This window comes from Lissotriton vulgaris, chromosome 5, assembly GCF_964263255.1.
Source record: "Lissotriton vulgaris chromosome 5, aLisVul1.2, whole genome shotgun sequence".
Lineage (NCBI taxonomy): Eukaryota > Metazoa > Chordata > Amphibia > Caudata > Salamandridae > Lissotriton > Lissotriton vulgaris.
In genome coordinates this window covers 93,516,610-93,542,298 of record NC_141693.1, presented here as the reverse complement: position 1 = coordinate 93,542,298, position 25,689 = coordinate 93,516,610, and the positions used below count along the sequence as shown (strand labels likewise).

The 25,689-nt window shown below is 43.6% G+C and overlaps 1 protein-coding gene across 2 annotated transcripts in view; it reads left to right on the top strand.

The window, feature by feature from the left end:
* Positions 1 to 25,689, top strand: part of GARNL3 (GTPase activating Rap/RanGAP domain like 3) — a 1,096,377-nt gene that overhangs the window by 102,001 nt on the left and 968,687 nt on the right. The window lies entirely within an intron of this gene.

Below are 25,689 nucleotides of genomic sequence, written 5' to 3'. Positions count from 1 at the left end.
TTGCAGTGGAACACTTCATTGGGCAGAATGTCAATGTATCAGGTACATATGACTGTCGCAGAGACCGCAGATATCTCGCGTATCAGTCAACCAGAGTCATACAGCTGTGGTGCCTTTGGATTTTTTTGCTATTTTTTTAATACTTCTTCAGATGGGTTTGTCCTAATTTTGGTAAAGATACACAAAGAGCCAATAGAATGAGTTGAGACTGTAATACTCTTCTTGTTTGAGGCAAATCCTAGTTTATTTACATTTGTAAGTATTGGTAACAATATGCTTTTCAGACAGCAGCATTATCAAGTCAGATCTAAAAACGAAGGTGAGACGGGGGTGTGGGTCTAGCAACCAAAACTCCTGAAGCCACTGCACCGTTGTTTGGAGGCCTTGAGTCATCCATTGTCAAAATTCAGCATCTGGAACACAAGTAGATGAGACTCATGGTCAAAAAGACACAGACCATACACCAATGCATGATATTTGGATTTAACAACATTGACACTCAATTGGCAAACATGAACGCTGAATGGATAGTCTCTCCACCGCTATTGAAAATTATGCCAACACATGAGGGATGATCATGCCTATGAAAGGCATTGTGACAGGAGTGCTGTGGCTAGAATAAACGGGTTGACCTGTTTGATTGGTCATTTAGCCAATGCCACTTCCACCCTAATCCGGAGAACTTTAATTCTTCAGGTGAAAATGAGACACTTTAGTGGGACATCACCTCTGCTGTTGAAGTGCTACAAAATGCAAAGATAGCAGGTGGTGTAGGAGATGCTCCTCTAGATAGTAAGGACATCTCAAGTGTTATCAGTGTCTCTGCTGGTGATGCATGTATCCTGCAACACAGCAGCATCCGTATTCCTGCTGGAGAACAAGTAGGGACAAGCCATGCGGGATGTAGCTGCAGAAGGCAGTAAGAGAGACATATTTTGTGTAGGTATTGTTGCTTGTTTTTGGATTTGTTTGGTGATGTAGCCAACATTTATTTGTACTTTACTTACCACTTACATCTTAGGGGCTGATTACGATGTTGTTAGGAAAGGCTCTGGATGGGATTTGGTATTGCAGAATTCGATTCGGGACCCTTAATTCCTACTGAATCGACAGATTTCCCAACGTCCGATTACAATGCCCGGAAACCATTCGAGCAGACCGATTCGGTTCCGAAAGTCATCCAGATAACCTGAGTCTTTCTGAGCCAACTTGTACAGCTCTATGGACACAGTTTCAGGATGAGTGATTACACAATGACCGACTCGAACAGCCGTTCTGATTTGGTTTGCCCGAGACGAAACGACTGCCAGAATCTGTCTGTCTTTGGGGGCCGATTGCGTGCCCCCTTCATACCGAGACTTACAAATGTAGCCTGTGGGGGTATCCAATGGAACCTTCTTCCAAACCAGGCCCAATGCCGCAGTCACCATGGGGTGCCCTCCACAGGGTGCAAGGTTTTCCCCAACCACTCCTTTTTCAATTGGAACCTGTGTTCTCATTCGGAACACAGGCTCCCACTGTAGTTAATTCAGGTCTGACCGAACGATGTTGGGAAGCATTGTAATCAGTCTTTGGGACTCACAGGACCCGATTCGTTTGGCAACTATTCTGGAACCGATTCATTCAGAACAGTTTCTGAATTCCTTTGTAATCAGGCCCTTAGTTGTCATACAGTTTAAAATATGAACAATATATATTGTAGCCTGACAATAAAGGTTGCTTTAGTTTGCTGCATTGACTCTGATTTCATCATTTCGTTGAGTGAACTGTCACATTTAACTTACCTTGAAATGTAATTTGCTTCAATGTGGCCCGTCAGTTTCTCCCTTCCACTGCTGTACTCTGGTCTTGAGGCTGAGATGAGGTGGCTCAGGATCCTCATCTTCGGAAGCCTTGTCCTCCAAAGTGATGGATAGTCTGCTCCTGGTATCTATGTTGTGCAACATGGTACATGTTGCCACAGTTTTACAGGCTGTCTCAGGAGCGCACTATTGTGCACCTCCACTCTTGTGAAGACACCAAAATCTTGATTTCAGCATGCCAAATGTTCAAGCGCCTATCGTTTTGGTTTGCTGGGGCTAAGTATGAGGTCAGGTACAAGACCTTAATGCATGCAAAATGTCATCTAGAACAAAAAATATAATTATGAACATGCATAAACTTTAGATTTGATGAACACATTTGTATGTGCTAATCTGCAGCATCACATTACCTAATAAATAGCCATCACCAATCTGCTCTCTTTCCAGGGGTTGGTGTGTTCCATTGTGCCTTAAGATGAATAAGTCATAGGTGCCCTCTGGGTATTTTGCCACTATATTTGTAAATACATTATGTGCATCATAGGCAACTTGTATATTGAGGGAATGTGTATTGTCCCTATTCCCAAATAGTTATTCTATATGGGCTGGAGGACAAATAGGAACATGTGCTCCATCTACACACCTTAGAACATGGGGGAATTTGGCCAACCATTAAAAGTTCAATTTTGTGACTTGGATTTCTTCTTCATTATTTCTGGGTAGGTATATGTACCTGTTTATATTTGGGAGCATGGCATCTACAAACTTACAGGAAAAACACAAAAGCACACTTTAAGACATCCCACCAGCAACAGCAATCAAGCCCTAGTAGCTGCCAGACGGCAAAATGTACAATGAGCCCAACACCTGCACAGGAGTGGTGATGGAACTGCTGCGAAAAGTATTGTTTTCAAGATGTGGTTTCAGCATTTACATTGAATCTAATATCCCTGAGCTACTTAGCCTGTAGGTCCCAAAGATTTCCTCCTATGTCTGTTGGAAAAAGGCAAACCTGGTTCTAAATATCCTCTCCTGTATCCTCTTTCTGCTCCTCTCCTAAACGGCCAGTAGTCGGATCCTCCTCGCAATCACATAGAGAGCTGCCATTGTGGAAACCCCAGATGAATTATGAGTCAGCTTTTGGGGTTTGCAAACACTTAACAACTGTTTTGAATTAGTGGTAAATTGCATCTACAGATGGGCACGTTTTTACGACTAAGCACTAATTGTAACAGCCTTAAACATTACGTTTGCGAGTCGCAAATGCTGAATCGTGTTTTTGCAACGAAATATTGATCACTAAAAATACTGAGTTGCAAATTGGTTGCATTGCAAATTCGTATTTGCGAATGACATTCTCACATCTCAAAATGGCACTTTTCCTGTTGTTAACCCTTTTGCAACCGGTTTGTGAGTCACAAAACATTCACACATCTAATGCTTTGTTCTCAGCCCTTTAGTCTTTTAAATGATCTGTAAATGGCAGGAAGTTCTGCTACATGAGAAAGTAGATTATTAGTTTTGATGTATGGGAGCCCATGGCTCTCTTGTTATATCCAGTATATTGTTCATAAATGTAAATCTGTGTTCAACCTGCAGTAGATATGACACAGAACAGACAAGCTAAACTTAAGCAAATGTGCAAAGCATTCTGAAGTACCACAAAAGATAAGAAGTCAAAAATATATCACAAAAAAAATCAACACCAATTTGCAAAAATAGAGAATGCTTTAATGAATAAAATGACACAAAAATGACATAAATCTAAAAAAGGGAACTGGAGATATGAATTTGTATATTTTAATAAATAAATTATTTAAATAAAATTGCACCAATGCAAGTCAACTGGCTGTAGTAGGCAGACACCTAGGTGATATTTGACGCCCACTGGGCTGGAGCATGGGTCAGATGCACCAGCAAGGTTCGGCCTGGTCAGAGGTTTTACCTTTAGGACCTAGGGTCTAATTTATATATAGGGGGAAGCCCTTTTCTCCTTCAGTGAGATGTAGTAAAATAGTCCATCACTCTGACCGAGGTGCGGCCCACCTAATTTAGTAATAAACACTGTAGTGTCTTCCCTGCTGGGGTGCCTGTCAATGACTACGCTACACATGGAGCTTAGGAATACATGTCTTTATTCATCTGTGTGTAACTTCGAACTAGACATTCTAAAGCAGCCTTCACTGCAATACACTCTATTCATTATTCTATAGGTCTTTGGAGTTCACCAGGAGCCAAAAGGGTTACTGTCATTAACTTGTAAGGCAATACATCTCCCCCTCTGTTAAATGAAAACTTGCTCATTTTACAAAAAGATACATGCATATATACATTTACATTTCTTCAAATAATCTCTTTGGTGCTGTAATGGGTCGACCTGACCTTGTTGTGTGAAATTGAGACCTGCCACCATCATCATCCAAGATCTGCTGGGATGTTGAATAGGCAGCAGCAGGAGCTGGTGTTTCAGAATCAGTCTCTCCTTCACCATGGAGATCTGGTGAGCTATGAATCAAATGCTGAAAGGGAAGAGGATCTCTGATAATAGACTTCCAAGGTACTGTACAGTCATCATGTGTCATCATGTGTCCTTTTATCGACACTGCTTGGAAAGGTTCTGCATCAAAGGGAGCAATGTAGAGATTAACACAGTTTGTAAATTTAGCTTTTTAAGTTGCTTGCTGCCACAGAGGGGTGCTCTTACGATGCTTTATAGTCAGAAACTCTAAGAAGTCTTCTAATTCCATTGTCAGATTTTAGTATGGCTGGAACACTCCACGTCGCAAAGATGCCATCCAGTATCTCAATGACTTGTTCCTGAGTGGTGGATGAGAGTTCCTCAATTAATGGAAATCATGAGTATTCCTCCACAATCAGCATCAGGTGATCTCCATTATCGAGTGGACCGAAAAAGTCAATGGCTAGTCTCTCCCAGGCATGCTTCGGACGTTCTGAGAAGTTTAGAGTGTGCTGAAAAACTTTTGTAGATGGGCAGTTGCATAGATGACAGGCCTTTAATGCCTTCTCACCTCTTTTGTCAAGATATGGAAACCAGACTCGGTCTCGGAGAACTTGATTTGTGGTAATTAATCCTCTGCATCTTTCATGGGACACTTCAAGCACTTTCTGCAGTAAACTCTCTGGAATCAAGATTCTCAGCCATCAAAATATAACTCCCTCTTGAGTTACGGACAGTTCATCTTTGACATTTCTGTATTTTTTATATACATCCTCACTGTTGAGAGGTTGAGTGTACTGGTTCAAAGACTGATGCGTAAATATATCTTTCAGCTTTAGTATGTCACTATTGTGACTTATGGCACTTATAATCTGGGTCAAAACGAAATGGCAGCTGATGTGTTTCATTTTGCAATTAAGTTGATACAAGCTTCTGCTGACTTCGATGGAGTATTATGACCTAGAATGGTGACTCCGGAAAAATAGTCAGCAGTGTTCTGATCCATTCCTAGATGATGCCTAACATAATAAGATTATTTTTGTAGTTGTAGACCCCAAACTTCAATGAGAGAAGACATCTTGGCCTTTGGATTACCAAATATTGTTAGTAAAACTTGATGCTCCATCACCAGTGTAAAAGGCTTTCCGTAATGGAATACATAGACGTGTTCACATGCCCAAACCATACCATGGCTAAACTATCTTTCACAGGTGAGTAAGCACCTTTTGGATCAGACAAACTCCTACTTGCACATACCACAATATGCCTTTGAGGATTCAGGTGTCCACTGTGTTGTGCAAGAATAGCACCTAACCCAATTGGGCTAGCATCAACGACAACCTCTGTATGAAGTTTCAGCTTGAAACAAAACGTTTCAGTAGAATTCTCAATCGCTTGTTTGATTTTCTTGAAACTGTTTTCACATTCATGTGCCCACTGAAATTAATCATTCTTTTTATTGAACTCTCTCAATAGAGCACTTACAGTGGCAAGGTATTGTATGTATCTACAACAGTAGTTTGTCATATCAAGAAATTAACACACCATGGAAACATCTTTATGGGGATCAGCCTGTGGCGGCACTTAAACTTTAACACAATCTGGGGTCATACCCCCCATCAGAAAAAATATGGCCAAAGAATTTTAGTTTGTCTTATGGAATTCACATTTTCTGCAGTCCAGGTGAAACTGGCTTTGGCAAGTAAACAACATACTTGTGAAGAGCTTTATCATGTTATTTTTGTGTGTAGCTCCGGAAACCATTTTGTCATTGCTGTAATTGAATGCATTCATGACAGGCTGTATGATACGTCAAATCATGCCTTGAAACCGTTCTACAGTGGATTACACGCCAAAGGTTAGTCTTTTGTATTGAAACAGATCAACATGTTTAGACGAGAGAAGACCTTATCATGTTAGCAATGTGTTGACATGGATGTTGTTGTCAAACTCCACGCTGCAGGATCCGATCGTTGTACATATAACTCCACCTCCCGACCTCACCAACACGCTGGCACTAACAACACAGCGTGTTCGAGGGATAGGGCGAGGGAAAAAAGAAACAGAACAAGGAGGGGACGGAAGGGAACGGAAGGGGACAGCAGGGAAGGGATGGCTGAAAGACAAGAAAACAAGCATACAGGTTATAAATGATCACAGGGAAATCCTACTCTCGTTTCACTCTCTCTAAGTAGATTGAGGGATTCACCTTTCCTGAAGAAGTGCACTCCACCTCCTCCCTGTATATCGAATATGTATAACTGCACCGCTAGTCCCTATGGAACATAAACAACAGTTACTCTCATATAACCCAGAGAACAGATGTTCAATTCTCTTTAGTGTATTTGTACATACCCCGCCTTGATAGTTCAGTGCTCAAAATTAAACGTGTATATTTCCACCAACCAACGTAAATCCAAATCAAAAGTCAGTCTCTTAAAAGACAAGTTCTTTCTTCAGGAATGTACAAGTATAATCCTTAATGAATACGGCAAGACGTAGCTTCCTACTACAGTCTTCCGCTCATAAACCAACAATCACCGTGTCCTAAATAAAGAATGCTCCAAACACGGCAAGGTGTAGGATTCCCCCACTACCTTCCGCTTTGGCAATTGGCCCTGTAGACACTAGTGCCTTTCTTCATAGCGGCAGTGAGCAGAAGGCTTGCCCCACTACACTCCGCTCTCCTATTTATCACCACAAGGAATCCACTGCAGGACACGGCCGTCCTTCACTTGCACTCTAGGAAGAACTATTCATTACAATCCCACAGTACTTGTGCCGATCCGTCTCAGTCCGCTCTTCCTCCGGTACGATATCCTCTCCTTCCCGCCACGATATTTGGCAGACAACAGGAACGCCAGGGGAAACAAACGAACAGGATGCACAACCCACGCTCTACTCGGAATGATCCGAGTTAATCCAAAATACTAGCGCGTTTCCTCTTTCACTCGCGCAGGAACGTTTATGAAAGGGACAAAACTTCTCTCTGTAGAAACCAGGGAGAAGACAAGCAACAGCGCTCAACTAATGGAACCAAAAGCACTGCAGTTAACAAAATCACGAACAAGGTAGAAGGGGCCCACCCAGCCTTTATAGGACCACGCCCCCCTCTCAGGACTTCTGGGAGTTGTAGTTCCTATATTTTAGGTAGGCGCCTTGGCTGATCCTGACAGTATGTCCCCGTCCCTAGCGCCTTCTAGGGCCAGGCTTAGCAGGGAACCTCCTGTGGAAAGAGCGCACCGCAGCAGGAGCATGCACATCAGAACTGAGCTCCCAGGAATCATCTTCTGCGGTATACCCCTTCCATGACACCAGGTATTTAAGAACTCCCCTGCACCACTTGGAGTCCCTAATGCTCCTCACCTCGTATTCCATTCCACCATCACATAACACTGGCGGAGGGGCCGCCCTGCGAGATGTAAGCGCAGGCTTCAGCAACTGTACATGAAACACTGGGTGTATGCGCAATGATCCCGGCAGTTTCAGCTTGTATGTTACGGGATTCACCTGTTTCACAATGGGATAAGGGCCGATGTACCTTGGGTGGAACACACTGCGCAACTTAAACTTAATGTTCTTTGTAGACAGCCAGACCTTATCGCCCACCACATACTGTCGACTCTCTATCCTGCGGCGATCCTCCCACTTCTTATACACCTCCTTTGCCTTGTTCAAATGCACCTGCACCCCCTTGTGTACCTTCCTCAACAGCAAGACCCTTTCTTTAACAGAAGGCTGATCGTGGAGATCAGCGGGTATGTCAACCGGTAAGGTGTTAGCATCAAAACCAAAATTAGCTTTGAAGGGTGACGTCCCCGTAGAACTATGCCAAGCATTATTATAGGCCAGTTCCGCCATCCACAAAAGATCTACCCAGGATTCGTGAGCCTCTTTGGAGAAGCATCTCAGGTATTTCTTTAATGTCTGGTTTAGACGTTCTGTCTGCCCGTCTGTTTGGGGGTGGAAGCTGGTGGACAGATTGGACTCAATGTTCAGGGCGCGACACTACATACGCCAGAACCGTGCAATAAACTGCGGCCCTCTATCTGACACAATCACCCTGGGAATACCGTGCAAACGGACAACATTGCTGGCTAACAGTTGTGCCGTTTGACTGGCATTTGGAAGAGTTTTACAAGGGATAAAGTGTCCCATTTTGGTGAGGCTATCTACAACTACCAAAACGGCTGAAAAACCCTTATCCAACGGAAGACCAGACACAAAATCCAGACTAATTTGCTGCCAAGGTTGACTGGGTGTAGGCATGGGAATCAATTTCCCGGCTTTCTTAGTGGTTATTCCCTTGGCTCTAGCACAAATGTCACAACGAGCCACCCACATAGTAACATCCTTAATCAGGGTAGCCCACCAGAAATGTCTTTGGATGGTATCGAGGGTTTTACGAATACCAGGATGTCCCACTAGCTCTCCCTCATGACACCAGCCAAAAGCCTTCTTCTGCAAAGGTATTGAGGGCAAGAACAACTTTTCCTGAAAGAAGGGCAACCCGTCTCTCACCTTCCTCTCCACTACGCCATGAGCCCATGACCTCCAGCCTCCAGGATACTGATGACTTCTCACGTCATCCAAAAAGGTCTCTGCTCTCACCACACATAAAACTTTCCCTGTAGGAATGATGGCCTGTTTCTCTTCCACTCCTTCCGCTGGCATAGTTTGTCTAGATAATGCATCAGCCTTTCTATTTTCAGACCCCGGGCGGAAAGTAACCACAAAGTTGTACTCTGCAAAAAAGAGCATCCATCTCATTTGCCTTTGTGTTAAATGTCTGGCAGATGACATAAATTGCAAATTTCTATGGTCAGTGTATACTGTGATGGTATGAAGAGCCCCCCATAGATATTGCCTCCATTCTTGAAAAGCCCTCTTTATAGACAGCAATTCCTTTTCTGCTATCGTATAATTGAGTTCAGCCGAACTCAATTTCTTTGACAGAAAGGCCACTGGGTGCAGCTGCCCTGTACCTACATCTCTCTGAGATAACACCGCCCCAATAGCTTCATCCGAAGCATCAGCCTCTACCACAAAGGGATGTTCTAAATTGGGATGGGACAGCACAGGGGCAGTAGTGAAAGAAGTCTTAAGGGTTTGGAAAGCTTCCCCTGCTGCAGAGGTCCACTCAAAAGGCACTCCCTTCCTCAAAAGCCTTGTAATAGGCACAGCCAGTAACGAGAAATGCAAAATAAAGCGACGATAGTAATTCGCGAAACCCAGAAAACTCTGGACCTCTCTCACATTCTTCGGAACTGGCCAGTTTCGCACTGCCTCCACCTTGCGCTCAGACATTTGCAACCCCAAAGGACTAATCATCATCCCCAGGAATTCTACACTGTACACTCCAAACTCGCATTTACTGAGTTTCACGAAGAGACTATGTTCTCTCAACTTAGCCAGCACCTTGCATACCTGCTCCACATGACTGCTTTCCTCCATAGAGTACACCAAGATGTCATCGATGTAAACGACTACGAACAAGTCGATAAACTCTTTCAGAACATCATTGATCAGGAACTGAAAAGCTGCAGGGGCATTACACAGCCCAAATGGCATGACCAGATATTCGTATAGGCCATACCGCGTCTTGAATGCCGTCTTCCACTCATCCCCCTCTCGAACCCTGACCAAGTGATAGGCACCTCGCAAGTCCAAGCGAGTATAAAGCAGAGCCTCCCTCACTTGATCAATCAAAACGGTAATGAGAGGGAGAGGGTATCGGTTACGGATGGTGTTTTTATTCAAGACGCGGTAGTCCACACATGCCCTCAAATCACCATTGGCTTTTGCTATAAAGAAAAGGGGAGAGGCTGCAGGGGAACGTGAAGGTCTTATAAATCCTATGCTCTCATAATGATCGATGTACTCCTTTAAATGAGCGGTTTCAGGGACAGACAAAGCATATACTCGACAGGTAGGAATCACTGCCCCATCAACCAAATCAATCCGACAGTCATATGACCTATGTGGTGGTAACTTCTCAGCTCTGCTTTCACTAAAGACATCCTGAAAGGCTTCGTAGTGTTTCGGAAGCTCCACCTCCTTCTCGGCGGCAGTAGCCACCATAAACTGTAAGGCCAGCACTGCTACCGGGGAAGACGCATAAGGCACCAGATGTTCCTTGCAAAACCCTGAAGAGAAATGCACTGTACGTGATTTCCAGTCAATGGATGGATTATGGAAAGTGAACCAAGGCATCCCCAAAATAATTTCGTATTGCGGAGCATCGATTATATTCAACTCCACCTTTTCCACATGTCTTCCTTCAGACACTTCAATAGACAATTCCACTTCTGCGGTTTTCTCAGTTATGAGACCTGATTTAATGGGCTGACCATCGACTGACAAAACTTCCTCTGGATTGCCTCTGGGTACCCTAGGTATCAACAAACGAGCCACCAACCCATTATCTATAAAATTACCTGTGGCCCCTGAGTCCAGCATAACCATTACTTGATGGGATTTTTGCTCACACTCCAAGTTCATAGCTAGCACCAAGTGGGACTCAGTTTCCCCTATCCCAGAGGAAGACAAAGATGTGAGTTTCCAGTCTGGTGTCTCTTCCGCTCTAGGCGAAGACACCAACCCTTCATCATTCTCTCTAGCTGTATTGGAAACAGCCACCCGTTGGTTTTTGTTCCAAGTATTCGGAGTCTTGGGCTTAGAAGGGCACTCTCGTACATAGTGTCCTTTCTTCCCGCAGTACATACAAAGGCCTTGTACTCATCTGCTTTCTCTTTCTGTTTTGGACAAAGGGGGTCTAATAGCTCCTATTTCCATAGGCTCTACCCCAGCTTCCGCGGTACCCATAGCCCTAGGAGGGAAACTCACATTACGGACATAACCCCTGTCCCATTTTCTCCGATCCCCACTCCGCTCAGTCAGCCTCCCATCCAACCTCAATACCAAGTTCACCATGTCTACACAAGTAGTGGGTTGAGGGTCTATGTGTGCCACAGCGTCCTTCAATTCATCCCTCAAACCCTGATAAAACAAGGACATTCTTTTGCCCTCTGGCCATTCCGTTTCAGCTATTAAACGATTGAACGTGGTTAGGTAGGTTACCAGATCACTCCTCCCCTGACGCAGCGATAGTAACTCTTTGTCAGCGCTAAAATTAGTGGCCCTTCTGTCAAAGACTTTTTCAAATTCCTCCCTGAACGCAGTCCAATTGGACAACATGGCATCATCTCTTTTTACCAGAGGGACTGCCCAATTGGCAGCATCCCCCACCAATTAAGAGATAGCAAACGCAACCCTGGAATGGTTTGTAGGGAATGAGGCAGGTTTACAAGAGAAGTGGAGCATGATCTGAGTCATGAATGCTTGTGTTTTGCGTGGATCCCCCCCATATCTTTCTGGGGTGGCTAACGGAATAGGGGGAGGAACCGTGACCTGAATTTGGGAAGGGCCTGTAGAAAAAGGATTCTTTGATAACTGCTCAACCCTATCCTTAAGAGCAACCGCCTCCGCTTTGGACGATGCCAATTCCTGTTGGACCAAAACCAGAGCCCTTAACACATCCTCCAAGGTGGCCATATGTACTCCAATCGGACCAGGCAGAATGCAATTCGTGGGTTCGTGATTCTGTCAAACTCCACGCTGCAGGATCTGATCGTTGTACATATAACTCCACCTCCCGACCTCACCAACACGCTGGCATTAACAACACAGCGTGTTCGAGGGATAGGGCGAGGGAAAAAAGAAACAGAACAAGGAGGGGACGGAAGGGGACAGCAGGGAAGGGATGGCTGAAAGACAAGAAAACAAGCATACAGGTTATAAATGATCACAGGGAAATCCTACTCTCGTTTCACTCTCTCTAAGTAGATTGAGGGATTCACCTTTCCTGAAGAAGTGCACTCCACCTCCTCCCTGTATATCGAATATGTATAACTGCACCGCTAGTCCCTATGGAACATAAACAACAGTTACTCTCATATAACCCAGAGAACAGATGTTCAATTCTCTTTAGTGTATTTGTACATACCCCGCCTTGATAGTTCAGTGCTCAAAATTAAACGTGTATATTTCCACCAACCAACGTAAATCCAAATCAAAAGTCAGTCTCTTAAAAGACAAGTTCTTTCTTCAGGAATGTACAAGTATAATCCTTAATGAATATGGCAAGACGTAGCTTCCTACTACAGTCTTCCGCTCATAAACCAACAATCACTGTGTCCTAAATAAAGAATGCTCCAAACACGGCAAGGTGTAGGATTCCCCCACTACCTTCCGCTTTGGCAATTGGCCCTGTAGACACTAGTGCCTTTCTTCGTAGCGGCAGTGAGCAGAAGGCTTGCCCCACTACACTCCGCTCTCCTATTTATCACCACAAGGAATCCACTGCAGGACACGGCCGTCCTTCACTTGCACTCTAGGAAGAACTATTCATTACAATCCCAGCAACGCGTTAAACGTCACGCGTTGCTTAATAACTCACAGTACTTGTGCCGATCCGTCTCAGTCCGCTCTTCCTCCGGTACGATATCCTCTCCTTCCCGCCACGATATTTGGCAGACAACAGGAACGCCAGGGGAAACAAACGAACAGTATGCACAACCCACGCTCTACTCGGAATGATCCGAGTTAATCCAAAATACTAGCGCGTTTCCTCTTTCACTCGCGCAGGAACGTTTATGAAAGGGACAAAACTTCTCTCTGTAGAAACCAGGGAGAAGACAAGCAACAGCGCTCAACTAATGGAACCAAAAGCACTGCAGTTAACAAAATCACGAACAAGGTAGAAGGGGCCCACCCAGCCTTTATAGGACCACGCCCCCCTCTCAGGACTTCTGGGAGTTGTAGTTCCTATATTTTAGGTAGGCGCCTTGGCTGATCCTGACAGTTGTTCTCATTTAATTGCCTGGTTTGTCTGATGCATGTCAATGCATATGCGTACCACTCATTCCCTGTCCTTTTTTAACGCTATCACAATCGGAGAAACCCATGCAGTTGGACCAGGAAAACCCTCAATAACATCATGCTTAAGTAACAAATCAGGTTCTTTTTCAACAGCATCTTATAAATGAAAAGGAATATGCCTATGTTATGTTATTAAAGCTTTTAAAGCACGCTTATACCCAAGGCTGTCCTGGCGCTGAGCACTGTCTAACCGGTTGCCATGGGTGCAGAAGTTTATTCAGAGAACAGCTACGTTTTTAACCCCTTCCTGAAGGAAAGGAGGTCAGTGGAGTTCCTGAGCTGCACTGGTAGGTTGTTCCAAGCTTTGCGGCACCAACTATGAAACTGCTGCCACCCCAATTCGCTTTTTTCACTCCGGGAACGATCACTTGCTTTCATTCCGAGGAGGCCAAACTTCTTGCAGGGACATACCATTTAATGCGACTTTAGAAATTCCGGACCAGTGCCCATCAAGGACTGTGCACGTTGTTTAACTGGAAGCCAGTGCAGGTGTCAAAGTTCGTTTCTAACTGAGACGAACCTTAGTGTGCCCGTTAGCAGCCTGGCTGCCGCATTCTGCGCCAGCTGGAGTCTGTTCAAGTGCTTCTTTTGAATGTTTAAGTACAGACATGACAAGATGATGGCTGAGACTGCAGTCCTAAAACTGCCCTTTGGTAGGAAGAATTTTATTTTCCTCAGGATTCAGAGGAGGAATAGGCACGTCGAGACCACCCCGCTGACCTGATGTCTCTGTGCAACAGGACAGACATACTCATTCATTTTAAACTTTACTTTCGTAGACTTAAGCTTTCCCAAACCATGAAACAATGAAGGGAGCGGACTTACTAATTCATGCTGAGCATTCATGTTGTAGTTCATGGAAATCACTCCATTATCAGCAGCTATCCTGAAGCTGAGTAGACAAGCACTTGACGCTGTCCCTTGAAGCACATGGATGGGTGCTTGCACATTCGTTTTCTTGTGTTTCATCATCGGTACGAATGAACCTTGACTTCTTAAGGGTGTCGATGTAGACAATGTATACACTTTGATTTTCAACAGTTGTGGTAAGGGAAACAATTCATTATATTTCACCTCAGGCATAATGTTTATCAATGCACCCCTGTCGATGATGAAAGGTATCGAACAAACATTTATGTTCAGTGTATTTTCAGGCAATGTTTGAATGACTTTGGTGCTTTGGCATGTCAACTGTTCTTTGGCTGATGTTTTTCTTCACATGTGGCCAGTCTGACATGCGCATGCTGTTCTGAAGTAAACATCAGCATGTCACAACCACCTTCTTAACTTTCTCTATACTGATAGGGATGAAATGTTTGATGATGATTTAGATGGCAATCAACATCCTTCAGTGTCGATTTGTCGTACCTGATGCCTCCGCTGGGCCTTATGAGTGTGTGTTAAACATTGTTTCTGGAACATTCTGGTGGCCATATTGTCTTCACGGGGTAAATCACTTGTTTTTCCCTTTGCTTTGCAAATAGTCATAAAATGTTTCTCCTTCCCACAGCTCTTACATGTCTGTTCAATGGAGGGCTATTTGTCTTTGTGTGGAAACGAAAAGCCACATCTAAAACATAAGTTCTTTTTTACGTGTAGATATCACCTTGTGTCCTTCAGTCTTTTGCTTTGACTTGATTTTCACATTAATGATTGATTCATTCTGGGCACCTCCGGCCTCCATGTCAGCAGCTTGTCAATAGACACACTTTTCTGCTCTAGCAGCCATCAACATGTGTTCCAGACACAAAGTGTTTCTCAGCTTTAGCCATCTGAATGAATACAAGTCTTCATCAGTGACCCTGAGACATATTCATTGAACTTACGGTGTTTGATGAGTGTGTCAAGTCTCTCTACAATTTCATCGATGGCTTCGCCAACGTTCTGTCATTCTTAACTGAAAATATATCTTTCATAGTCAACATTTGGCATTTCATTGAACTTGAGATTTAAAATGTATTTAATCTCACGGTCTGTAATTTCTTTGTCAGTTTGTGGAATTTTCTTTATAACTTCCTTTAATGGAAGAGGTGTGGCGCTGCGGCTAGGTTGACTGACTCTGCAATCTGGGGATCACAGTTCGATCCCCGGCAGCAGATAATCCCAGCACCATGTGACTCTGGGCAATAGCTTGCTTAATCTTCCCGACGGCCCCCAGCGCCTAGAGACCCTTAAGGGTGATTGTGCGCTTTACAAATGTGGATTATTATTATGCTATCACCCACCAGATTTTTGAGGTATTTGATAATCTTTTAGTTATTAGTCTCTTTAAGTGTATCAATTAAATCTTTAAATGTCTCTATCCACATAGTCCATCGGTTGCCCATATTATGGTTTTTAGCAGTAGAGAAACTAGTCCCCTGTAGTGGGAAGGCACACACAGCAAAGTCCACGACCTTGAAGTCTTGCACACCAAGCCGCCCAACATGGCCGCGCAATGTCATTGTGCAAGTGGCTTCTGGAAACTGTAGTCCCAACCATCAGTGAGGATCAGCATTCTACAAGGTTCCCCTTGTCCTCTGGATAAAGATTTCCTTAACCAGAGTATTTGCAGGTACCTAGGCTTGGTGATGGTCAGTCCAATACTACCTGCTTTCCTCAACGCTTGAAGATAAGAGATTTATCTGCTCAGATGACGAACCAGTCCTGGGGATTTCATCGTCAAGATCTTGATTTGTTTTTGCCCTCTCCAGTCATGCCTACCAACTCTCCTGGCCGTGAATCTGGCTCAGCACCACGGATTGCCAAAGCACCTCTGCACCGAGTCACTTGAGCCAGGTAAATCGGATCTGCTTGGAGACTCCTGTTCCACTGCCAGCTCCTTGCTTTGCTTCCAAAGGGATTTTCTAAACTCACTGCAAGTACCTTTTTGCTAAGGTAATGACTTCAAGACAGCAAGTATGATTGACACCTCCATTGGAGAGCTGAAAGTGCACTCCTGCACCCCGCTCCCATGAGGCAGGTAAAATCCTGCTAGTTGTTATGAAATGGTCTAAGGACACCTGAGACCTTAACTCTAAGTGGGTTCCGCTGCATTACCCTCTAAAGTATCGATTGCATGAATGTGTTTTTCCCATTCACTGCAACATTCATGTTTTTCACATTGCCAAAGTATTGATTTATTTACTACTTGAAAATTGATAACTCCGGTTATCCTGTATGTATTTATTTTATTTTGGTGTCTAAAAATATATAAAACTCAGAGCTATTTTTTTAATTGGTGTCAGATTTCTCTTGACTCGTGTCAATTACTTATCATCCTAGTTGATGATGTGAAATGCTTAACACATGTTCAATCTAAGTAGCTTGTCTGATCTTCAGAACTTTACCAGTACTGAGAGAAGGTGTACTGACAGAGTACCCAGGGTCCATCTTTGTGTTTTGTGCTAGTCAACCATGGCCCATGCAGGTAAGAGCGGTGAGGCCGGGTGGTAATTTGACAGACGTCATCCCTGCTGAAATCCACCACACCCGACCCTAGCGCCCCAAAACTCTTACCTGCACGGGCTGCGGCTGGTGCTAGTTTTACATGGTAAAGCACCCCTGCCATACCACATAATACTTTCACCTTGCAACATCAATGAAGTAAGAAATGGGATAAGGAAGGAGAAAAGGAGGTACTGCCTGGATTACTTACTGGTGAGCTTCATCAGAGGGACAAGGCTTATGGGAAGTACCTTAATTGCATTTAATAGAGTAATAGTGATATTGAGGGCAAAGGAAACACATGTACTCATTGAACTAAGCACTGGGAACACAAAGGGGGAATAAGATGAAGAATATTGGTAAGTAATACAGGCATTCTTTAACTATATAAAAATTGCCTTCTTTCATAGTTTGTTTTTAAAGTTACAGTCAAAATCATAGTATGTTGAAAATTCAGCACAGACAGTGCTTTGGCGAGCCGCTTAATGCTCTCCATTGATTTTTGACACCCTGCTTCATTTATTTTAGTCTCAGCTTTGTAGTTCTGAAAAGCATGTTCTAAAATAGCTAGAGCAAGGTGTCTAAGGTCACTAGAGTCTGTTGGGAGGTGTCAGCACCAGATGTGACTCTGGAACATCTCAAATCTATTCACTGTTTCATTTAGGAATTCTATAGAGGAAATTTAGAGAAAGTGATCATGTTAGCCACCAGGGGACAGATTTACTAATATCTGGCGCATTGCAGCGAGACAACTTGCTGCACTGCATCAAATAGCAAGAGCAGGAATGTGCCATATTTATTAAGATATGGTGCCTTCCTGCTCTCTCTCTCTCTCTCTGCACTGGCACACTGAGTGTTGCCTAGCACCAACACAGGCACCCTTTTCTGTTTTGCAAGCCAGAATTGTTTTTGCACAGGAAGGGTGCACATAAACAATATTCAGAGGCATGTTTCCCTTTCTATGTGTGCTGCATTCCGTAGAAAGAGGAAATAACAAGGAGGAATACATGTGCATCTCTGTTGGAATGACATCACATTGTGCAGCACTTTGAGGTTTACAATTCTTATTAAATCTGGGAATGTGATAGAATACATGGGTGAGTGCGTGGGAATGCTCACACTTTCCCCAAGGAACGCCTTCCCAATGCAGAGTAACCCAAGGCAGTGACCTGCTCTGCCTTGCGTTACTCTAGATTTACTAAGCCATGTAGAGCCACGCAAGGTGGCTTTGCCTGGTTTAGTAAATCTGGATTAATGACTTGTGTTGCTTTGAGTCGCCTTAATTGCCTTGCGTGACGCAAGGGCAGTGCACGTCCTAAGTAAATCAGGGCCCTGATGCAAAGCTCTCACCAGTGCAGCGGGCTCACTGGTACCAGGAGATTGTTGTGTGGGGTTCCATGGCACCACATTTCTGGCTGGCTTTTGGTATCTAACTGGAGTGCATCAGAGGCCATTTCCTTGCATGCATTAGGACCTAAGACACCCTTGCTAAGCCGTTGCACGTATTCTATACCTTAGTGATCACAACGGGTTGGCCGCAGCAGTTCCAGAGCACTGGTGTTTCTGTGCTTTAAGTGAGAGAGACGGAACACCATCAATGCAGCAGAGCTGGTACATTTGCCTTATAATATTCTGAACATAGCGCCTTGATGTATTAGCGATCAAGATTAGAGCTGGCAGAGAGAAGGCAATAGAATGAGGCACAGAGCAGAAATACAGTCAATGAATGTGCTGTCTCTCAGCTCGCAAGGATTAGGGGCCTCTCCATGTAGGAAAATGAGAGATTTGAGACACAAATAGTAGTAAATCAAAGGTGAACTGTTTGTGTACCATTTAGATGGCCGAACAACTTTCTCTTCGCCTTATACTTACTCACTGAGACACAAAAAGACATAGACCTTGGGGTGGTGAGGCGCAATTCAGGTTAGGGTATGATACACAGCTCGGAGAAGCATGCAAATGAAGCCAAAAACAATAGGAAGGTTTGGTATTGGGAAGTGCTTAATTTGTGAAGGAAAGCGTACAGGTGACTACAGCTCTACTCAGAAGCTGGATACTAGCCCAATTAAACTTCAGACAATGAATACCAAGGCTGATGGTCTTTAATCCACTACCAGACACTCTAGCCCCTATTTTTCTTGCTCTTGTATGTTCCTGCTTCCTGTTTGTGACAGTTTTGCTGTCTTATTATCTTCCTCCGTCTTTCTGATCTGTGTGTTTTTTCCTCTTTTCAACTTGGTAAATAGCTGATGAGGTAAAATAAGTGCTGGTCCAAAAGTGTCGTTGACCTCCGCCTGCAACCACCAGCTCAAACTATGCACTGGTTCTGGGCACAGTCAAACGGCATTCCTCACAGCATCCAGCAACCAGGCCTGGTAGTGCTCCACCTTGACTCCGTATTTTCACCGCCTTGAGTTGGACTACTTTTTATTGAATGGCCACTGATGCACTCAACCAGTTACAAAGAAGTTGAGTTAATGAGGACAACAACTGTCTGCGGTCCTCATGTACATGTAGACCAAGGACTACTATGTTGTAGTTAGAGGTAGGCGAGCCACTGAAAGCTCGAGCTTGAAGCCTGGTTGTGGCTCAGCTAGAAGTCCTGTTGGGAACCTCGGCCCCTTAATGAGCTGAGTTTTCATCTGGCTTCTGCCTTCTGTGCTCTACCCGGGATGTGGTGTTACGGCGAGAGTAGGCAACTATGGAACTCGTGAACCAGGTTTGAGTTTCGGCTGCGGCTCAACATCATGTCAATTTGGGCAAATCATTTAGGGCCTCATTTACAACAAGTCGATGCAGGTCAGTGCTGCACATCATTTTGCTGCGCTGTCCTGCGTCAAAAGAAAAGGGCAGGAATGTGCTGTATCTTTGAGATATTACACATTCCTCTCCTCTTACACTGCACTGGCACAGAAATAGCTGCTTACTGGCTGTCTAGCACCAAAAGGCACCCTTGCACCGCGGTGCAAGGGTGTCTGCATTGAAACCAGGTTGTTTTTGTGGAGGAATGGACACCTTCCTTTGCAAAACAACCCTTACATCGCCCGTGGGGAGGTGCAGGTACAGGGTTTTGGGCGCATTCCCAAATTTACGCTTTGTTGAAAATCTGGGAATGTGTAAAAAACCATGGGTGTTGATTAGGAACACCAACCGCAATGCCCAAGGCACGACTCCCGGGGCAGTGTGAGGCAATGCAGTGACTTGCACTGTGTTGCCTTACACCATATTGTAGTGTAGTTCCTATATTCCCAATAGGCTCTGCGCATTGGAATAACATATCCTATAGCTTTGACGTAGGACTTAACTCAACTAGGTCTCTATCAAATATACTAGACTTAATTGTGAGTGCCAGCTAGCTCAGCAGTCACTAGAACTTTCTCGAATAAACAAGAAGGGATTAGTTTCTGACAACCGCATAAACATGACAAGTTTGTTTCCCAAGAATAAGAAGTATCTCTAGAGTCACGGAAACAATAGATAGATATTTCAATCAATCGTGCATGCTTCGTTTCAACAGAGTTGCTGAGCAATAGAGAGACGGGCGTTTTCAATAAAAGGATTTATTGAACAGTCTTCTTTCTCATGCAAGTAAAGTGAACTGCTACAATCGTTATGCAGGTTGCAAAGTATAATGCGTACAGCCAGAACAATATTATAAAATAATACTGTAAAAGCATTGTATGGTTTCTAAGCCATAGATAAATACAGACATAAATAACAAAGACTAAAAGTACTCAACTGGTGCTTCTAAAATATGCATACTCCAATGTACCTAACCTAAGACTAGTATGAGGGAAGAATTAAGTATGGTGTAGCATAGGTTTAGTTTGTTTAAGCCAAGAATCTAACCAAGATTTCTCTTAGGGTCTAATCAGTTCCATACCTTGGTTTTAGAATGAAGGAGGTCTGGTATCTCTTTGTCTCTCAGAACTCGATTTCCCAACACCCCGCAAGGGAACCTTGGAAACACTGGAGCTGGATTCTCAGCGAGAGTAAGGCAGCCTCTCTGTCAGTGTGTCAGCTGGAGTGTCGGCTTCCTTCGGCACTTGCTGTAGCGAGCTGCGTCGGGCAAGTAGATAGTCAAACTGCTACTGAACCACAGTGTCTTTGCTGGGGCAAGTGTAGGCATATTTATACCTTAAAGGTGCCTGGTTTGACGCAAAGTTAGACATAATAACGTCACCAAAGAACCCCAAGGGAATGGTCGTTCTTTGAAAACTCCATGATTTCTAGGACAAATCAATATTCAAGCAAGGGGAAGTCCCTAACTGCTGAAGCCGAGTTTTCCAAGAAATCGCTGTGGCTTTTTGAAACTAGTGGAAGTAGCCATGCCTGTATTTGGACTGAATGGGTTATGTCTAAACATGGGCATGATTTCTATGCCTATCTAAGGGCAATGTGAATTTTACCTATATAAGGGCATGAATCGGTAATTTCGTTTGTATTCTAAAATGCTACACAACACCCACTCCACTTTATTATGTTCTACATTACTAAATTCTAAGCATTTGTGAACATATCTAAAGCATGATGGGTAAAAATCCCTCCCAAAAGACATAAAATGCATTTGAAACGGTTGTACACGAAAATTGCATTTGTGCTGTATGCATTTTAAAAGCAATGTTTTCATTCAAAGCATATAGTGTGACATCAGAAATGCTATCAGAATGAGTCAGGAAATAACATTTATGAAATGGCTCTGAAATACAGAAGATAAAGTTGAGACTATTCCATGACAGAATATATATACTGTTTAGGTTGTGGACAAGATCAAATATTGACATTTGCAAGTGTGTCAAAGAATTCTTGTTCTCTAAGAATAGTTCTACTTTACCCAGTTTACTATGTGCCAAAAAAATATATATATATATATTTTTTGGAAAAAGTCTAATCGTAGAGTTCTGAAGTTGGAAGTTTTGTTTTGAAAAATGAAGGTCGAATACAGAGTCCCGTAGAAGGCTGTGTAATTACTTCAAAATACATTCTCGTTGTTAGGAGAAAACATAAAATATTCTAAGCTGGCAAAGAAATCGTTTACCACAGTATGTGAAAGTTGGACTACTTCATTAAGTAAATTGATTGCACAAAAATGTGAAGCATTGCCATCAGCGTCAGATGCGTTAGCAATGTTCGCAGTAGATGGTAGGTATGTGCCACGTATCTCACCGTCAGCCGATTGCGTGTGTGAGACCTCAATAAATGCCGTCATCAGTATTGGTAGCCACTGGGGACAACACAATGCATGAGCCGTTACCGAACCAAGCAAAGTATCAACATCCGTTGGCAGTGCTGCTGGAAGTGTTAGACAGATGTCTAGCATGCATTCTTCTCCACATAGCAGGCATCGTAGAACATGTAAGATGTATTCAGATCTCTCAAACGAGCCAGGCCCAAGATCTGTATCATGCGCTCACAACACTTCATTGGCAGGAGAGTGTTCTCAATGGTAATCTGGGCATCAATGCTGTTGACCGGACTTGCCATATCAGAGCAGGAGAAATAAGAATAGAATTCCTGCTACGAGTCCCAAAATGAGAGGCAGGCCACCGAACACAGAGTGCACGAGTGCACGAAGTTTGCAAAAATGCCTAGGACTGCTTCAAAAGGTGCTAACAGTCCTGAAAAAATCATCTTAAATACATGTGCAATACCACTGGTATCAGACATGTTTAAGATACAACCTAACATTTCTGTGAAATGTATTGGACAATTTACGGATAAAAGGGAATGTATCTCTGGAGAGGACCTTGCAACTTGCAGTTCATACATCTCTTTGGACGAGGTCAGTGGCACAGTTTTTTGTAAAAGAATGGCTTTCATTCGGCTTAAAGTATCAATTTGAATAGAAGAGATGTTCAGTGAAGGCCATAAAGGTGACTTCCCGTCTGCCTTAGATTTTGGAAACAATACTTGCATACAACAAGTGACCTTGGCTGACACAGTTACGAGATAGGCTATTCCTGGCATCATTCCACAACAGCTGTGATCATTCAACATTATGTAGCTCCCATTGGAAAGCTGCCTAAAAAGTGGATCTATCACTGCTGCTGGAGAACCTTGCAGGTGGCAGGATAAGTTGGATGAAGAACCGCTGCAGGCTCCATGTAAATTAATACCATGACACAGAAGTGTACCACTTAGAGTGCTTTTGCATTTTGTACCACTAAGAAACACTTCTTTACCCCCACTCCAACATCTGTGTGTATATGGTAATTCCCAGTTGACTTTATGTATTCCTTACCGAACCTTTCATACAAGCCCGCTGGTATATGTTTCAAACAATATTGAAAGTGGAAGATTGTGACAGGCAGAGTGATTGTCCCATGTATTATCCATTCTGTCGCAGGTTTTTCCGAAACAGTTAATGGTAATATTTCCAGTTTTTCAATGCTCAGTACCGTATAGTCTGCTCCTCTTTGTGCCAGAGTGATTTGTTTATCTGTAAAGTTAAATACAGAAAACAATGACATGGTGTTGATTTGACGCCATTGCACATATCCAGAACGAAGATTTTGCAACGTCCAGCCTAAAAGCATTATAGAACATAATTGTGACTGTCCATGCTGTAGCATGAGCAAGTCCTGGTCCATTATGTCAATGGCAGAGGATTAACTATGGGTGCAAAATCCGCTCCGCTCACGAAATATGTGAATTTTCGCCTATTTCGCAATCCGCGAAACTCGTGAAATTGCCGAAAAATTAGCAAATTCGTGAGCGGGCGGATTTTTTTTTTGGCCCATAGGACGCGCAGTTAAGGTAGGTGCTCGTGTTGAAGCTAACTTTGTAACCATTTTAGAATGGCGCCGGCAAGCTGCCAGAGTGCTTCCTGGCGCCATTCTAAAATGGTTACAAGGTTAGCTTCAACTCGGGCACCTGCCTTAAATCTGTAAGTGCTTCCTGTGGGCCAAATATTAAACCTCAACAGGAAGCACTTACAGATATAAATAAAGCAGGTGCCCAGTTGAAGCTCATATTCAGTAACGTTTTTATCAGCCCAAAAGCATTAGTAAGCACGGTCGAGGCTGGGCAAGTGTGCTTTAACCCCATATCTGCCACCAAAAATTAGCTGTAATACCCGAGGGAGGTCTTTGCATCCCTGAGTTTCTCGAGCGCAATCCCCGTTCCTGTCACCAGGAGGCTGCTTTCTCCTCACCTGCTGCCCTGCTCGCTCTCTGACCCTTTATACACGAGGCATGTTGACACGCATAGAAGCCCTGCACCACACACTAGCGGTATCAAACGTCTTTCCGCATTTTCCCAACTATGATGGACAGCTCACTCAAGGGATCTCAGCGCCTTTTGGTGCTGTGGCATAGTTACAGGCACACATTGTCAGTAGAGACAAATCTTCTGGCCCTACACAGCTGCAGTGTAGGAAAAGCACTATCATTTACCCAATGAGGTAGCACTTACTAGATTAGCCAATAGAAAGTACTCCAGTTGAGTAGAGGTATTGCACAAAACGGTGGCATCTTCGTGGATAACTATGCAGGGCAGGATTCATTCTGGCACGAGGCTCCTGTCACAAAAATTAAACCTCAACAGGAAGCACTTACAGATATAAATAAAGCAGGTGCTCGAGTTGAAGCTCAAATTCAGTAACGTTTTAATCAGCCCAAAGCATTAGTGAGCACGGTCGAGGCTGGGCAAGTGTGCTTTAACCCCAAATCTGCCGTCGAAAATTATCTGTAATACCCGAGGGAGGTCTTTGCATCCCTGAGTTTCTCGAGCGCTATCCCCGTTCCAGTGACCAGGAGGCTGCTTTCTCCTCACCTGCTGCCCTGCTCGCTCTCTGACCCTTTATACACAAGAGGCATGTGAACACGCATAGAAGCCCCGCACCACACACTAGCGGTATCAAACGTCTTCCCGCCCTATCCCAACTATGATGGACAGCTCACTCAGGGGACCTTGGCACCTTTTGGCACGGTGGCAAAGTTACAGGCACACATGGTCAGAGGAGACAAATCTTCTGGCCCTTTATGCAGCTGCAGTGTAGGAAAAGCACTATACATTTACCCAACGAGGTAGCACTTACTGATTAGCCAGTAGAAAGTACTCCAGTTGAGTAGATGGAAATCGCAAAAAAACCTGCGATTTAGTCGGAAAATTTGCGAATTTCGCTGACTTTTTTGCGATTTTAAGTGAATTCACGGACCGCAGAACGCAAAATTCACCCATACTTACAGAGGATACTATGCTGTCCAAAGAATAAATTCTGGACGACAGAGTTGTTAACCCATTGTCAACTACAGAGAGAACTTTCTCTAAATTAATACAATCAATTTCTCATTTTCTTTCTGCAGCTTCTGCTTGTGTCACTTTCCAAGCTTCATTATAAATGGCATATATACCTGCGTATATGAAACGTTTATGACGCAGTTTTGCAGGACCTTGTAAGAAGGCCCTTAAATCAACCCCATCTTTAAGTAAAGATAAGTGTTGTTAACCTCTGTAAGTGTAGGTTTTTGCAGCCACTCAAGGCATAGTTTTCCTACACTGCATGTTGTTACTATCCCTGGATGTTGTCTCTGGACATATCTTGGATCTGGTCTAGTTACTGTAAACCCTTGTGTTTTAATTAGGAATCTATCTTGACAGTTATTTGTGTCTGTGGGCCAGATTAACCATTTTTTCCAATCAGGATTAGTTCTGTTTTTAAGTAAAAGTGATTTTACGTCGACCCCTCCCTCTTTAATGTTTCTATTATCAGGTGTAGGTGTAGGTATGGGCAGTTTGTTCAGATGTTTTATCTTGGCTAGGCCAAGACAGGATGTCTGTAGAACAGTGTCATTCAAAAACATTATTGGTTCAGGGATCATGCAGGCTCTAAATAAGGCTTTGTGCCCCAGACAGTTTTTGTCTCAATGTTGTCATTCCAAAAGTCGAAACCTAATGTAGACAGCTGAGCATAAAAGTCTGCAGAATAAATGTGCTTAGTATTAGTCAACATACTTTTCATTCCTGTCTTATTAACATTTTTAAAATAAAATGTTTCTGGATTTGAGACATTAAAACCTGAGAAGTATGGACATTTTCTATAGAATGTTTTTGAGCTACCCT